Genomic DNA, 18,627 nt, shown 5'->3' on the forward strand with positions numbered 1-18,627 from the left:
GGTATTTTACTTGATAAAAATACACTGATGTGTTTTTTTGAAAAAAAAACCTTCTTTTCCAGATTGCGTGGCTTGGGGAAAAGGTTTTTCCCTACTTGTCCAAGAAGAAATTGGTAGGCACCTGCCTCCATGTGTGTGCACATGCATGAGCACACACGTGTGTACTGCCCATTAAAGTCAGAAAAGAATTACTTTCACTTGCTTCCAGAACAGCAGCTGAATTGATCAATTGTACAGTAGGGCCCCACTCATACGGCAGGTTCCGTTCCAGGCCCCTGCTGAAAAGCAAAAACCACCAGAAAGTGGGGGCCCTACCCAGCTGTAGCGTGGGAGCTCCCTGCCCTACAGCTGATCGCACACTACAGCTGATCAGCTGGAGTATGCGATCAGCTGTAGCGCGGGGAGCTTGAGTTGCCGCACTCCAACTGACAGGGATCAGCTGGAGAGCACGAGCTCCCCGTGCTATAGCTGATCGCACTAGAGCTGATCAGCTGTAGCGCACAATCAGCTGGAGCGCAGGGAGTTCGCGTGCTACAGCTGATCCCTGTCAGCTGGACCGTGGCAGCTGGACCTCCCCGCACTACAGCTGATCACCCCACTGGCGCCGCCATACTAAAGGAACGCCAAAAAATGGGGCACCAACAAGCAGGGACCTACTGTACTTTTTAAAAAATCCTCACCAAACTCAGTGAGGGTTACTTCTGAGAAGATCTGCATAGGACTGGGAATTCTAATCTGAGTGAGTCATGGCAAAAACATTCTTTATTCCAGATTAGTTAATCAAGAAACTTGTCTGTGGCTTCACCTATCATCAGTTCTGGCTCTTCCCACTGCTGGCAATTGGTCCCATAGATTACCCCTGATGAATATACTGCCCACACCTTTTCTAAACCATTTCCTAAACTTCTGACCCATGGGCTTAAGTAGGCCCCTGAACAGGTCTGAGTTTGACCCACAAGGCTGTTTCCCAAAAAACACACCCACTTGTCCCAAAACTGAGGTCATATATGAGAGCAGAGACAGAGCTGCCATCAAATAATTGGGAGCCTTAAAGTGCACTCCTGATTGTTCCTTGGCGAAGGAAGATGTCAGCTTCAGGGCTGGGGGCTGGGCAGTAATGAAGCAGCCGGCAGTTAGCTGGCAATAAATCAGTCAAGGCCAGGCAGATAACGAAGACCAGCTGGCAGAAGAAAGGCTTGACAAACTAACCAGTAGCAGTGTCCAAGAGCATCATCCAGGTAGGGAAGCAGAGTCCAGAAAGCCAGGGGTCCAGTCGAAAGGTCTAGAGGCTAGTAAAGGCGTTACACTCGAGGGGTCACAACCGAAGTTGTAGTCAGCAGTCTGCTGCAGCCATGAGCTGCCTTTTATAACAGACTCCCTAAGCCAGGTGCCCGTGATTAGTCTCCCAGCTGTTCAGAGCTGCTTGTTCTTAAATGACCCGACCTCTTCCTTCGTTGCTGTGCTGCTCGCTGGCGTCTCCTTTCTGCAGGGGGGAGGGGAACCTCCTGTTCATACCCAGAATCTGATTGAGGGGCTTCAGCCAGGTCCTGGACATTCTCCAGCTTGGGAAGAGCCAGAGTTGTGTCCTCAGGGGTTCCACTAGTTCCTTCTCCTGGGTCTGCCAACTCTGCCTCTTCCTCCTCCTCCAAGTCCTCTGAAGGGGCCATGACAGAATATTGCTGTCAAACCCACTGGGATCAGCTGTGCTATGGAGTTCCCCATCAGGAACTCTGTAGTGCAGCCAGCCCCTGCCAAAAACAGGGGTTAAAGTCAGCACCTATCAGTTGATTAACAGCAACTTAAAGCCCTGCTTGGCTCTTCCCCTGCAGCACGACTCAAACCATCTGATGTCATGATGGGTCATTGGATGTCACCATGACATCAGATGATTAATGGGTAGGCACAGCCTGCTACCTGTCAAAGTGGCCCTTTAAAATGGTTAAAGAGAGAAGGAAGGCAAAAAAAGCAAAAGGCGATAGAAACACGGTTAGCACCCTAAATGCAACAATACAGCGACTAGTACGTAGAGACAAAGAAAACTGTTACAATAGTTATTGTATATAAACAGAAGAGGACAACAAAAAGGGAAGAACAAGAGCCCTATTCCAAAAGATTAGAGAAATGAAAAGGAAATTTAAACCAAGAGTAGGGATGTTGAATAATCAACAGGGGAACACACTGACTGACCAAGATGAAATAAAAGGAAGATGGAAGCAATACACTGAAGAACTCTATAAAAGAGATGCCCAGATGAGAGATTCATTCACTGAGGAACCACATGATGAAGAACCAGAAATTTTAGAATGTGAGGTAAAAACTACTCTTAAAATACTTGGAAGAAACAAATGACCAGGAACAGATGGCATACCAATTGAGTTGCTACAAGCTACTGAGACTGAATCTGTCCAACTTTTGACAAAAATTTGTCAAGAAATATGGAAAACTAAACAATGGCCCACAGACTGGAAGCATTCAATATATATTCCAATTCCAAAGAAAGGGGATCCCAAGGAATGCAGTAATTATGGAACTATTACCTGAATATCCCATGCAAGTAAAGTAATGCTCAAGATTCTACAACAAAGGCTCTTACAATATATGGAGAGAGAAACGCCAGAAGTCCAAGCTGCATTTAGAAAGGGAAGAGGCACCAGAGATCATATCGCAAGCATACATTGGATAATGGAACGGAGCAAGGAATTTCAGAAAGAAATCACCCTGTGCTTTATAGATTACAGCAAAGCCTTTGGTTGTGATCATGAAAAACTATGGAATGCTTTAAAAGAAATGGGGGTGCCACAGCATCTGATTGTTCTGATGCGCAACCTATACTCTGGACAAGAGGGTATTGTAAGGACAGAATATGGAGAAACCAATTGGTTCCTAATAAAAAAGGGTGTGAGACAGGTGTGTATTTTATCACCTTATTTGTTGAATCTGTACACAGAATATATCATACAGAAAGCGGGATTGGACCAAGATTGAGGTGTGAAAATTGGAGGGAGAAATATCAATAATTTAAGATATGCAGATGATACCATACTACTAGCAGAAACCAGTAATGATTTGAAAAGAATGCTGATGAAAGTTAAAGAGGAAAGCACAAAAGCAGGACTACAGCTGAACGTTAAAAAAACTAAAGTAATGACAACAAAAGATTTATGTAACTTTAAAGTTGACAATGAGGATTATCAATACCTCGGCACAGTCATTAACCAAAAGGGAGACAATAGTGAAGAAATCAGAAGGCTAGGACTGAAGAGGGCAGCTGTGAGAGAACTAGAAAAGGTGCTCAAATGCAAAGATGTATCACTGAACACCAAAGTCAGTATCATCCAGACCACTGTATTCCCGATTTCTATGTATGGATGTGAAAGTCGGACAGTGAAAAAAGCGGATAAGAGAAAAATCAACTCATTTGAAATATGGTGTTGGAGGAGAGCTTTGAACATACCATGGACTGCAAAAAAAGTCAAATAATTGGGAGTTAGAACAAATTAAACCAGAACTGTCACTAGAAGTTAAAATGATGAAACTGAGGTTATCGTACTTTGGACACATAATGAGAAGACCTGATTCACTAGAAAAGACAATAATGCTGGGAAAAACAGAAGGAAGTAGAAAAAGAGGAAGACCGCACAAGAGATGGATTGATTCCATAAAGGAAGCCACAGACCTGAACTTACAAAATCTGAACAGGGTGGTTCATGACAGATGCTCTTGGAGGTCACTGATTCATAGGGTCACCATAAGTTGTAATCAACTTGAAGGCACATAACAACAACCAGTTTAGCAAGACGCATAAATGGGAAGGAGCTACTGAGAATCTTGGGCATGTGCACTCCCCCTTTCCCTTATCATGTATCAGGGAGGAGGACAGCTTTCCCTTAAAGTCAGTGTCATACAGTCTAGACCAGGAATAGGAACTGTGGTTAGTTTAACACGCAGATTCAGAAACCATGGTTTGAAGTTGATTTGAAACTGACCAAGTTTTTTTAAAAAATATACGATCCCTCATCTAGATGACACAACAAGCGGAGATCCAAGGAAAGCGGAGGGGGGGGGGAAAGGTGCTGAAATCCTCCTCCCAGCCACATGGGAGAAGCAAAAAGGAGTGGGAAGTACAAAAGCCCAAGGTTTGGCATGGTGTGTGAACTGTCCCAGGATGTTAAAAATTACACTTTTATTTCTATATTATAAAAGTACTACTTTCCATACGCACATTTCCCCCATCAAATATTTTCCCACAAAATCCAAAGTAGAAGTCCGTATGTTAGAAATACAAGAAACATGCCTTTCTTCCAGGTTAGACCAAACAAAAGTAATCTATTTTAAATGTTTTTAAAAGCTACTGACAAAATGCAGCAGGTTCAATGCTAATAAAAATTTTAAGGAGACATTACCCTTGTGTCCAATAATCTTATCACAGGACTTACGCTAAAATGTCATCACATAGCACAGTATTTGGAAATTTGGATGGCACATAACAATGCAATATATTTCAACCTAATGCAGATCAGCACCATGGAACAAGAGGCCCTGTTAACTCCATCCACATTCCTGCTGATATTAGATATGCAAACAGAGGACTTGCCACAAGCAACTATGTAGCAGAATGCCATTACCAGGGCTGGACATTTTCTTAGTTGTCAAAAACCCAGCAGGGTGAGTAACAGGAGGAAGAACCCAGAAATAGAAAGACAAGGCTCAAATCTCTCTCCCCACCCCACCATCAATTCCACCTTACCTCTTTCCCTAGCAAACTGAAAGCACTGAAGGAGTTTGCACCATAATTTTCCAGAGCACAAAATATACTTGCACGAACACACAATTATGGGGCATGTTCTGCTATGTATACTAGTTGACCGGGGAGCCGGCCAAAGCAGTGAATCCAGAAGGTGTTCCAGAATAAGGTTCTGAAACATATTAAAAAACTGCATGTTTGCTTTCACTCTATAAGGCATGGGAAGGGGTGTATGTCTCAAATAAGGGCTTCCAGCAGTTAGCCACTGTTTTACCTCCAGCACCACCTGTACTCTGGTTTAGAGATGTGAAGACCTGGAAAAAACAATTTTTCTCCTTTTTCTCCAAAGCTGTGTTTGGTTTTTTCCAAAAAAATTGGAAAAATTGAAAGAAATGAAGAAAAAATGGATTTTGGAATGTTTTACTTTGGCATGATGAATAAAATGTTTCATTGAATCTTGGTTCCCTCCTTTTTTCTTTTTATGGAAATGGATGCTCTATGTCTGTTTGACACAGGAGGACTAGCAAGAGACATAATTTTCTTTGTTATTAATGTTGATAGTTTCTTCTGGTTTTTTTTAATTGTTTTTTGCCTGCTCCTCATAAACTGGCAAAACGAAAGAAGTTCCTTACAGTTCAGGATCTTGTAGATCCATTTGTTACCAAAAAAAGTAAAAATTTAAAAAAGTAAATTCAATTTGTAATAATTGTTTGAATAAAATGTACTTTTAATACGGTAGGGCCTCGTTTCTCGGCGCCCTGCTTTTCGTTGTTCCGCTAATACGGTGCCAGCGGACCGATCAGCTGGAGGGGGGACTGGAGCTCCCCGGACTCCAGCTGATCGCGCCGGAGGAGGGGAAGAGCAGCTGTAGCGTGCTATAGCTGATCTCCTCTTCTGGCGCAATCAGACTCCCCCACTCGAGCTAATCACAACAGAGAAGGGGAAGATCAGCTGTAGTGCGCTAGTGTGCTACAGCTGATCTCCTCCTCCTCTGCGGTGGTCAAACTACCACACTCCAGCTGATCAAGCTGGAGGAGGGAAAGATCAGCTATAGCGTGCTGCAGCTGATCTCCTCTTCTGGCATGGTCAGACTCCCGCTGGAGCTGATCGCGTCCAAGGAGGGGAAATCGGATCTTCTCCTCCTCTGGTGCAACCAGCGGGTTAGGTTCCAGACCCCTGCGCTACAGCTAATCCACTTTTCGGAGGTTTTCGCTTTTTGGCGGGGGTCTGGAACCTAACCTGCCGTATGAGTGGGGCCCTACTGTATACCAAATGTGATAATTTTATGCCAAACCAACTTGTACATAATTACATTTGATGTTCCTGAAGTAACAAAGTGACTTTTAATCTGTAAAAAGGGCTAATATTGCATTTTTTCAATTTTTCTGAAAATTTCCATTTTTTTCTGGGGAAAAAAACAGATTTTTCCCATGGCTTCAAAATGTCCAGAAATTTTACATCTCTACTCTGGTTCCTCAGAAGGCAGGCAAACCAGGCCTTACAGATCAAGGGTCAGCCAGCCTCCCAATTCCAATACTGTAAGCTGACCCTGCAAGACGATTTGGATATATCAGGCCTTCTAAAGCACTTACATCCAAGTCAGCTCCCCAATTAAGCAATTCATCTACAAGTGCAACAGCCAACAGGCTCCTGGCACTTCACCTTGGTATCTGACTTCCAGCTTGTCTCCAACATCTCCTGCATCTGGTCTTTTAATCTTGTCTGCCTAACCCAGTGTCCACCTTCCACCCTGTCTATGTCCATGTACTTGGTCCATTCAATTCTCACCCTTCTGTGGATGACCCAACTGCCACTGCACTCTAAGTCCTAGACTCTAGGAAGTAGGCCCAAAGCCTCACACTATCCATGAACGATATCAGTGTTATTTGCAGATGCTTTCCTGAAAAAGCTCTTCTGTACACAGAGGAGCCATTCCAGTGAACTATTAATGGAGAGGGGGCGTACTCAACTTTACAAACCTCAAGCCTGCTTGAAGTTTCTCAGTAGTGACTTCATATATTTAAATTCTCTAGTCCACCTATCACCACAGATGTGGTCCCAAAGCAGTTTCCAATGCAAAATAAAACACAGCATTTAAAACAAAATGACAGCTAACACAGAGATTAGCAGTAGCTACACAATACACACAACCTTAAAATTACAGAGCAAACTTAGCCAAGCCCTCCAAATACCTGGGATGGGTTAAAACAAATCTGTTTTAATTAAACGACAGAAGCTCACAAGTGATGTAGCCATCCATGCTTCCAAGGGAAGGGAGAGCCACTGTTGGGGTACAGTTACCAAAAATTAATGCCACATCTGTAGGGACACTGTTAAGCAGCAGGGTGGGTGGTACATCAACAGGATACCTGTCCTATCTCTTTGGCCCAACACAAGGTACAGACCCTTGGAACCGGTGCCCAAGCTCCACTAGCGTTCTGGTGCTGCTTGCTTGTCAGTACTGCCTGGCTTTCTTGTGGGCCTTTCTGAGGGACAGATTGCTGGTGGATTTCAAGAAAGGATATGTGGAGTCTCATGCTCTCCCTTGAAGGCTTTTACCAATGACCTTAGAAGTATGTATTTATTTTATTATGTTATTTATTCATTCATTCATTTATATCTCATCCTTCCTCCCAGCAGGAATACTACATCTTCCTGCAGCTATTATATCTAGTTTTAAAAAACAAAAAGCAATGCAAAAAAACATTTGCAGCAATAGAAGATGTACTATTTGCATTTCAGGTGTAACAGGAGCCAAAACAAGGTGCTGGTTCACATGCAGCCACAGACACCTTCAGAACACCCTTGCAGAAGAGACATAATGAAGGTAAGCCAGAGGAAAGTAAGCCTAGAAAGCTCAACTATGTTAATACTTCTGTTGAGTTTTTCTATCAAAGAAAAATAAACACAGTGTCACCAGGACTGAAACCTACACAGAGAAACAGGTGGATGCTAGCCAAGTATAGTAGTGAGGAATACTTTGCAGATGTATTTAAAGGACACATCGCAGTGGCTGTTAGTTGTTCCAGTCCAGAATTGTAAAGCAAATAATCTTTTATTCCACCACACATTTGTGCTGAGAACAAGGAAGCCTTAGAATAAAGTCCATGTTTGCAAAAGGCCAGAAACCTTGAAACAGGCCGTATATACTGCACAGACCATCCTGGCCTCAACCATCTGTCCTATGGGTAAGGACTACAAGCATAACATGAATACCCTGAGCAAATGGATTGGGAGCTTGGATGCTCTATGAGCACATTACATAATGTGCATCATATGTGCCTTAAGTACACAATATACCTACCACAGCGTCCAAGGTGACTTGGAAGCCTCCTTCTTTAAATACACAAGGTCCTAACCAGTCAAACCAGGCTTGTACCTACCTGCCAAAGGAAAAAAAAAGAAACCAGAAAAGTGACTAACGATTGAGTCTAAGGTAGAAAGCATTATACAATAGAAAAATAGTTGGTCTTCTGAGATTTTTTAATTTGTACTTCATTAATTTCACATATATCAAGTATCTCTTAAAAATAAACTAGGTGACTGCAATACAAATATATTGGCAGATTGCAATCCTATATTCACTTATCTGGGAGCAAATCTCACTGAACTCAACTGGAGTTATTTCTGAGTAGACATATGTTGGATTGCAGTCTCAGTATCTTAAAACTGAGTCCATGACCTTCTATAAAATAGTCACCTACAGATCTAAATGCAAGCAGATAATGTGCATCTAAAAGCCTACCCAGATTAAAGTAATGCAAGATAGGCAACATTTCCATTCAGATGAAAATCCAAATGCCCATCCAATTCATGCAAGCAGATGCGTTTTCAAATGCAAATCTAACTTATCTTACTTACCCCTCCCCAGTACATTAGTTACAGCTGGATGCAGACCTTCATTACATAACAGAATACATTGTTTTCAACACAGACACACAGATCCAAAAATATATCTATATTCTACCACAACTAGATATGTGTACACACTACCTTTGCTTTGCCACGTAAAACAACCAACTAGGGACAATGCTTTGACATCAAACATTATATATTATATGCAAATTATGAATATTTCATGTCAACTTGATTTAAAATCAGCCCACCCCAAAGTGAAAGGTTATTGACTTCATGCCCTGAATGAGAGTTTCCCAGAGGCACTTGACCAGACACTACTGGCAACACCAAGATCTTCAGCAGAAGCCTTCTTCATGAGCCCAACACCATCACCACCACCTGAGGTTTGGTAGGAGGCTACAGGGAAGAGGGCCTTCATTGTAGTGGCACCATGACTGTGTAATGCCAATTAATCAAAATTAATAAAAATACCTCCTTTGACATCATGTTGGCACCAAATACCTTATTTTCTCAGGCTCTTAAATTTGACCTATTCTGATGGTCATTTTTATGTCACTTTGTATTACTATTTTATATTGCTTTGTATTTGTTATAACTGCTGAATGTTTTTATACTGCACTTTAATAGGATTTTATTATGGTTATTATAGTTTTGATCCTTTGTGAGCCACTCTGGAGACTTGTTGATGTTGGGAATAAAGCACGAATGCATGTTACAAGTGACCTGAACTTTTTTTTGGGGGGGGGGGGGGTGTAATAGACAAAAAGACAATCTGTTCTTCCTTCTGCTGATTCCTCCTCTAAAAGGTAAAGGTGTCCCAGCACTTATAGTGCAAGTCGTTTCCGACTCTTAGGGTGACGTCTTGCGACTTTTACTAGGCAGACCGTATATATGGGGTGGGGTTGCCAGTTCCTTCCCCGGCCTTTCTTTACCCCCCAGCATGTGCCAGGTACTCATTTTACCAACCACGGATGGATGGAAAGCTGAGTGGACCTCGACCGCTTTTACCGGAGATTCGACTTCCTCCTTCCGTTGGAATTGAACTCCGGCCGTGAGCAGAGCTTTGGCTGCATTACCGCCGTTTACCACTCTGCGCCATGGAGGAGATTCCTCCTCTAAAGTGTTGTTTTTGCAGGCTTTGCTCCTCCCCTTCCTGTCTTTGTTCTCAGTTAGTTAGCAATGGCTCCCTGAGTTGAAGCCACATGGCTGCTTCAGTATGTATGACTTTTACCTTTTTGTCATAATAAATCTTTCTTTATTCTTTCAATTACCAGTTTTAACTGACCAGTTATTTCTGCACTCTGCTGCAATATACATATACACATACACCAAAAACTCTTAACAGTTGAAGGGTGGGGCATAAATCCCTAAAATAAAATAAAAATGGAACAAAATGCTAGGTCAGTGGTCCCATTCAGCAGAGCTATTGAGGCATTCTACTAACATTTGCGAAATTATTAGCAAAGGTGGACCAAACATTTCACTGCAGCCAAAAAGCCCATTCATAAACCATCCTAATTCAAACATACCTCCTTCTTGCTCACTTATGCAAAAGGTAAGATTTTACACACGTGTGTATTTGTGTGTGTACACATGCATGGTTTATTAATAGATTATGGCAACTAAATATTTGGGGTGGCGGTGGGAAGTGCACCAGAAGGAACTTTAACCTAATAAGGATCTTCAGAGGATGCTATGTCCATGCAAAACTGGAACAGGTTCAGAGGAGGGCAACAAGGATGATCAGGCGACTGGAAACAAAGCCCTATGAGGAGAGACTGAAAGAACTAGGCATGTTTAGCCTGGAGAAGAGAAGACTGAGGGGAGATATGATAGCACTATTCAAGTACATGAAAGGTTGTCACACACAGGAGGGCCGGGATCTCTTCTCGATCATCCCAGAGTGCAGGACATGGAATAATAGGCTCAAGTTGCAGGAAGCCAGATTTCAACTGAACATCAGGAAAAACCTCCTAAGTGTTAGAGCCATACAACAATGGAACCAATTACCTGGAGAGGTAGTGGGCTCTCCAACACTGGAGGCATTCAAGAGGCAGCTGGACAGCCATCTGTCAGGAATGTTTTGATTTGCATTCCTGCATTGAGCAGGGAGTTCGACTTGATGGCCTAATAGGTCCCTTCCAACTCTACTATTGTATGAAAACCAAAACTGAGATGAGCATATACATTAACAATCATGGAATAACCATTTGATATCCACTTCGTCCCATCCAGTTCAGAAAACAATGTTAAAAATTGCTCATCGATGGTATGGTACCCCAGTAAAGCTATTGCGAGTGAACCACACCCTCTCCCCCAAATGCTGGACGAGATGTGGTTCAATCAGCACATACCACCATATGTGGTGGGCATGCGAAAGGGTTAAAACCTTCTGGGATGCCATTTTCAAAGAAAAAACTCAAACAAGACATCAATCAAATACTGCAACTTGCTATTTTAAATTTATTCACTGACTCTAATAAGAACGTACAGTGTAAGAACCTGATAAGCCATTTACTCATGGCAGCGTGTCTCACAATTGCTGAGCACTGGAAAGATCTAAAGGGCGCTTCGATGCAATATTGGTCCCAGAAAGTATAGCATATAGCAGGGGTGGCCAAACTTGCTTAACGTAAGAGCCACATACAATAAACTTCAGATGTTTGAGAGCCGCAAGACATGAACAAATATTACACACACGTTTTTATTGTTACATGCGCATTTTGTTACAAAAAGTTTATACAAATATTAAGAAATATATGTACGTAATAATATTTATTCATGTGTATGTAGTTTTTAAACTGTTAATTTGTATTAGTTTCAATAATCACAAAGTACACATATATATACCAGCGAGAGCTGGAGTCCAACAGCCCCTGGAGGGCTTCCCGTCCCTGCCATAAATGAACAAGACATGCCAGGACTCAGCCTGGCTTACCTCACAGGGATGCTGTGAGAGGAAAACTGGGCAGGGGGAGAAGCCCACAGGGCCCCCAGAGTCTTGGAAGAAAAAGCAGGAGAACAACAAGGTCAGCAATAACAACACTAAAGAAAAAACCAAGAGGAGAACACTACAAAACAAAGTAGGACAATGATAACAACCATTTATTTATTAAACTTATATCCTTCTCAAAGAAGCCCAGGGCAGCAAACCCACAAGCCATAAAACACCTAAAAACTATTCAAATGCAGAAAAAAAGGAATTATTATTATTATTATTATAACAATGCTACAAAATGAACTAGGATGATGGTATTAATAATGGGTTGCATCCAGTGTTCGTCCTCCTCAGAGTAGACTCATTCAAATTGACTAACATGAGCCCATTCATCTCAGTGGGCCTACTTTGAGTAAAACTTAACTGGATGCAACAACTCAACAATGCTACAAAAATTAGAGAGATAGAAATGGTGGTATCCATAATAATAATAATATTACTATAAAAAGAACTGAGGCGGCTGGCGGTGCGGGGCCCTGGTTTGGGGCACTCAGGCAAAGGCGCCCACAGCCAAGAGGTGGCTACTCAGCCGGGCTCCCAGCGGATCAGCCCCTCAGCGAAGGGAGGCAATACGGGCGCCTCAGATATCCCCCCGCGGGAACCGCTTTTTTTCAGCGGGGAAAAGGCGTGAAAGAGTGAGGAGGGCCCAAGCAGCTGTGGCGGTACTAGGGGTGAAGCAGGGAGGCGGCTCTGGAGCACCGCTTCCGCCCTCACAGCGCCCCTTCAGCCAATAGTGCCTCCCTGGAAGCAGCATGTAGCGAGGGCAGTGCTGGCACTGCGTCAACACGGTCTCTCTCACGCAGACTGCCTGCCTGACCTGCCTCAGCATGAAGGGAAAGCGGTGGCTGCAATGCCAGCAGCAGCATCTCCGCCATCGCCGGCCCTGGGCTTGTTTTGTCGTGGATGGCGGTTCAGCTGAGCGAGCCGCACATATATGTCAAAGAGCCACATGTGGCTCGTGAGCCACGGTTTGGGCACCCCTGGCATATAGCAATAATGGAGAAATTAACATCCAGGCTCCAAGAAGCAAGGGGCGAGTCAAACATGGGTGAACGCCACCAACACAATGGCCATTTGGAATGCCTAATGCCACAAATTGTTCTGATTAGAAATGTTTGTTTGAATGCCTATTAATTCTTTGCTTTTGTCAACATATTAATTATTCTAATAAATTATTTACGTTCATTTAAAAATATATCATTGCCGGGGGGGGGAAGGGTATAGTTTAGTGGGAATTTAATAAATATAAGAGTTAGTATGGTTTATTTCTTATGTGTGGATTGTATTTGAATACTGATCCTGTATCAAAGATACATAAAATCTCAAAATTTAATAAAAAGTATATACAAAAAAAAAAAAAGAGAACTTACATTAGTAGGTTAATTGTGCCCGAAACAAAGTGCAGACAGATTTAGGAGGTATACTCGAAGCTGTTTCTGCACAAACACAGCTGAATCAAAAAGGTAAATGCATTAAATTTTAGAAACAAAGCACTAACAATATATTTGGCACATTTGTGCCTTCTCTCATGTTTACACTATATATAGTGCCTCCTCCTATTAACAGGACTGTCCTCTGCATTTGGCAGACAGCATAGGGGCAGTTTGCACAAAGTAGTGCTTATTTTCTCTACACGACTGTGTCCCCAACATGGAGAAGCTTTAATATGGACTAGTCACTTAGACAGAGCCAGTCAGACATTTCTGAGATCACAGCAGCTTGAAAAAAAGGGCGGTTTATGACTCCATTAAAAATATGGGGGGGACAGGGACAGATGCAACAATTGCTACATTTGGGTGTCATGAACCCAAAGTGTATTCTACAAATATCTATAACCCCAGATAATGGATTTTGTCTACCTGCAGGAAAACCAATATAAAGAGATTACTTATATTTGGTTATTTAGCCATTCAGTACCAGAAACCTAAAATTACAAAGTGAGGTTTCCAGAGCCTGTCTTTACAAATATGTGAAAGAGAGAATCTAAAGTGCAAGAGGTGTGACAATAAAATTCAGAAATATACAGATCAAAGGGAGGGGGGGAAATACAGTATTTTGCTGAAGCAGCAGAGAGGATCAGACACCCTGTCAAATACTGTGTGTCATCAGTCACTTAAGGGTGGAATTCTATATGGAAATTCAGCTGGTTGAGGAGCCGTGGGATTCGGCAGAAACCCCTCTACCTCGGCAAAACACCAAATAAGGCGCTGTCAGAATGGGTGAAATGGGACTTGGGCAGGACAGGACAGGAGCACACTTAGAGTAGATCCTTCAATCCATGATCACATCCCTGTTGCTAATGCTACTACCTGGTACAGGAAATCCCTCTCCCACTGACCACAATGGAATGGGAAGGGGAGAATACTTTAAAAACCTGCCCCACAACAATTGTCCCACCCACATTACCATGTTCATAGGACACATACCACATCAAAGCATACCACCACCAGCATGTAAACCCCACACAAGGAGAGCATTACTCAGATTGTGGCAGGGTTGGAGCATGGAGTTGTATGTCTCTGATCCCATGTCATGCACACTTAGACCTAAAACAGTTGTTGAGACCTGAGCATCTTGCTGACACTTTTCTGCCTGTACCTTGACTCCACTTCACCCCAACAATGGCTAGTGGATGGCACAGGTAAACAATGGAAAAGAGCACACATACTGTATAACTGCTTCAGTTGCCTCCCACATTTACCCACTCCCTTTACCCTATGAGGATCTTATGTATAGTCTGAACTATCTTGCTTTACCCCCACCACCAAAAATGAGGAGTGGTGACACACACAGGAGGCACTCCACAAGCAGGTAAGCTCTCTGCTAGCAAAGCCCAGTCATTCCACTCCAACCATTACCACGAGCACTTTCTGCCTTCACTTTACAGTATCATAGCTGAGATGCATGCAGCAGACTAAGTCGTTCCTACACACACACACACAGTTTCAACACAACCTCTAAGGAGGAAGGGGGAAGTACAGCCTCAGTCACCGAAGCCTTCCCCCCTCCTGTGACATGAGCACTGTTTCATAATCCAGGTGGCACCACTCACTCTTTTCTCTCATTCCCTCTTCTCAAAAAGGCCTACCGCACATCCAGCTATGCTCTCTAGCTACTGCTTGTTATTCTCCCTTTGCTCTCTGCAGGCCATTCTCCCATATGTGCAGGATTCATCCTATACCCTGTTCCATGCTAATCAGGAGGGAGACCCATCTAATGACCAGCAGCAGTGACCATGATGCTCCCAGCTGCATCTCCATGGGGCTGACAACCTATTTGCTCCAGGCTGGCTCCTGCATCCTTAGACAGACAGCTATGCAACAGATGAAGGTGCTCTTAGCATGGAGCTGATGGCATAAAGGTTACCCTGCTTCCATTCAGGCACTGTCCAAAGTGCATGTGGGTGGCATGCAAGGTTGCACAGTGCAGGTCAATGGTGAACTGATTTGTAGAATGAAAGAAAGAGACACTCACAAACACCCCTTGGCCACCAGAAAAATAAGACGTAGGGAATCTGTGGCCCTCCATATACTTTTGAACTACAACTCCGATCATGGCCATTGACCATGTGGTTGACAGCTGACATCTAACAACTGCTGGAAGACCACTGGTGGATTGTTCTTTTGCCTTCCCTCTATTGGATTTTAGTTGGCCATCCTGCTTGACAATAGCTGCTGCCTCCACGTCCTTCTCCACCTCCTGCCGCCCCCGCTAACACCACCACCTCTTTCTGGCGGTGCAGATAATGATAATGTTGTTTCCATTTAATTTAATTTTTATATATTGTATTGTTTATATTGTATATTATTGTATTTTTATACCTGTGTTTATTTTTCTTGTAAGACGCCTTGAGGGCCTTTGGCCGAAAGGTGGGGTATAAATAAACTTTAACAACAACAACAACAACCACCCCCGCCTGTAGGGATACCTGAGTAGGTGGGGCTACTGGAGTAAGGGCACTATTGTCTTGCATGTTGTGTGGGTAGTGATGAATGTTGGGCCACATCCTTGTTGTTATGACTTCATTGGCTTCCTTTATCTGTGGGTGGCATGCAAGCAGTAGTGATGGAACAGTCCCAAATGCAAGGACATTTTTACACCATTTTTGTATTTCCTTCTGGTATGTTCTTTCCCTTCCCTCCTGGACTGTGTGTGCACTGGATATGGCAGCTGTTCTGCTGGCACAGCAGTAGTTTATCTTCAGTCCCAGTGTAATGAAAGTACAGGATTGCAATTCCTCCCCATGTTGGTATGCTTCCTGTTGCACCTTTCAGGGTATATCACCATGGTTCTTAAGCTACCTCCCTCCATATGGGCCACCTGAAAATTTTTGAGGACTTGGCAAACCACTTAATAAGCTGCTTTGTTGTTGTTCTACAAACCAATGTACATGCATAACTCACATTTTAATACATTCCTTCCTTCAGCACCAGCACAATTATCAAAACCAGTTGCACATTATGAAAATCACCGGCCCCAAAGCTGGGCTGCTGAGAGGGCCCCTTTAACTAATAGATTTTAGGAGGGGAAATTGTAGACTGTACCAGTGCCATTTTATGAAAATCACAGGGCCTTGCTGGCCTGTTTGATAATCTATCCCTGGTTGAAACTTCCTCTATCTGCATCATCAGAAAAAATAAATGAAGATAATGTGCCAAGTACAAATATTGTTATACAGTCTTTTCCCAGACCACCTGAACAGAGCTCACGGGCATCTGGTATATCCTAATGATTTACTTTTTATATATTCAATCCTTCTGTACAAAAGAACACTTTACTGAAGTGATACAGGTGCTTTATTTTTCATTAAAAGTTTGCAATAAGGCTGCATCAATCAAGTTAAAAATGGGGAAAGGATAAATTGGCAGGACTGTTACAGAGAACTACTATTAATCTGAAATCACTAGGGCTATCAGCCAGTTAACAAGCTTTCATCAAATCAATCACCTGCTTTTAAATCAATGACTTAATTGGTTAAAGTTACATGCAGCTGCTAATACCGGAACTTCAATATAGGTAATTTCAGAGATATTTAAGGAAGTTTGAAAGAACATACAATTTAATAAAAGAGCTACTACTCATTAAAATAAAGCAAAGGCATCTCTAGTTGAATTACCTCATAAATGAACTAAAAGCTGCAGGTAATTTGCAGCACAACTACATGTTTATTTGGAAGTACGATGTTCAATGAGATTAACTCCCTAGTAAGCCTGTTTAGGATCAGAACCTTGGGGTATTATTTTTTAAAAATTATCCTAACTATTTCTCCAAAGAAACTCAAGGTGGCTACAATACTATTTCAATTTACCTAAGATTAAGCCATATAAAACTCAATGGAACTTACTTCTGAGTAGACACTTATAGAATTGTGATGTTAATCAATTCAATCTTGCCGCCTTACAAATTGCGTACATCCTTTTGGAATGGAATATTAATATTTTAAGTATGATTGTCATCTAAAGATCCTTTTTAAAAGGAAAAAAACAAGACACATTCAGGAATGAGCCACTTCTTCAGCACCTGGGGCAATAATGAAATTATTTCAACAAGAAGATTTTGATATCCCAAACCTATATTAAATTTACCTATCATCTGCAAGAACACAGTAGATTTAGTTCACCTGCTCTATGATTATTAGCAATGGTTAACCCCAAATACATAAGCACCATGAGACACGCTCTGTAGCAACCAGACTTTAGCACATAACACCATCAACTACATAGCAACCTTTTCCAGAATTAACTTCTTTGTGAAGATACAGGGATGGATTAGAAGATAAGCTAATTTAAAGAAGTTCACAGATGGAAGAATTGCCACTCCCTCTCCCCTGCAGCTCCTATGCCCTGGAAAAGCCTCTCCAGAGCATCCAGGGACCCTCCTGAACAGTGTGGGATAGGGCACAGAGGAGGGGGAAACTGCAGAATTGGGCAGACCTTCACTTGGTTTTGGACAGTTCTCCAATGTCTCATTCAACAGTGCTCAGGGGGTTCCTGTGACCCTCTTGAGAGGATTTTCAGGGAGCTATAGTGAAGAGGAGGGGTTGGGAAACATTCCTTCTGTGAATGTCCTTAGGATCCAAGGAAGGGTATAAACAAAGATCAAATGGTCTTATATCCACAATCACAAGAAAAATAAACTTTATTTTTTGTATGTTACAGCTCCCACATACAGCACTACTAGAAATGCTTCCCACTGGGCAGTCATAATACGCAAAAACAACTAATAGCATCCTCATCATGCAACACCACACACTATGGCAGTCATATGACTGACACTTGCATATGCAGATATTTGCAAACATCAGCCTTCTGGACAACAATGCAAACTATACCTTTCAAGTCAGTCCTGGGAGCTGGTATCTGCAGCCAGTAACTGACATCCTTTCTGGGCAGAGTAATGTCAGGGTGAAGGATGAGGAAGAAGTCTCTGTCCCACCAGGCTAGTGAATACCTTAGACGTGAATCCCATCCCTCACTGTCCAAACAGCAGAAGGCACTAAGTCCAAGCCTAGCATGGCCAGGGTTGGGACACTAACTTGCCCTTATATAAGACTATAATGGTAATGATGCTTTGATATGCATCACTGTTATTGTTGTTATTTATATTACTAAGTATATAAAACCTGTTCTTCATTAACTATTTCAATCTCAGAGTGTGGAACAATGAAATAAAAACAATATAAAAATACAGAAAGGATTGTATGCGAACTATAGAATCCATTAAAAGGTCCAATAAATGACAAACAAATTGTTATTGTATTGTTCTTCTATTTTGAGCCACTTTGGGCACATTCATGTAGAAAAGCAGCATACAAATGAATTAACAACCAACAAGAGGGACCTGCAATAAAATGTTGCAGGGTACAGTGCTTTCCCTAACAGACGCTCAGCAGTTTGTTTCTACCAAGCATGTTCAGTTCTCACTAGACTGTTCTGGTGCTTTTTCCTGAAGAATTTTTGTACTTCTGCAATCCTTAGGGTTTCAGCCAAATCAGCCAATACCACCTCCTTTTGTACAGATGGTGCTG

The 18,627-nt window shown here is 42.4% G+C and overlaps 1 protein-coding gene across 5 annotated transcripts in view; it reads right to left on the reverse strand.

The window, feature by feature from the left end:
• The window catches only part of TANC1 (tetratricopeptide repeat, ankyrin repeat and coiled-coil containing 1), a 183,083-nt gene that overhangs the window by 159,085 nt on the left and 5,371 nt on the right, over positions 1-18,627 (reverse strand). Inside the window, exon 2 of one of the 5 annotated variants that reach the window (XM_061608704.1) lies at positions 8,049-8,127. The exons of the other annotated variants lie outside the window; for them this stretch is intronic. The gene's annotated coding sequence lies outside the window, so the exon portion shown is untranslated. The remainder of the gene's footprint in view (positions 1-8,048; positions 8,128-18,627) is intronic. 5 annotated transcript variants of the gene reach the window in all.

This window comes from Rhineura floridana, chromosome 2 (genome assembly GCF_030035675.1).
Source record: "Rhineura floridana isolate rRhiFlo1 chromosome 2, rRhiFlo1.hap2, whole genome shotgun sequence".
Lineage (NCBI taxonomy): Eukaryota > Metazoa > Chordata > Lepidosauria > Squamata > Rhineuridae > Rhineura > Rhineura floridana.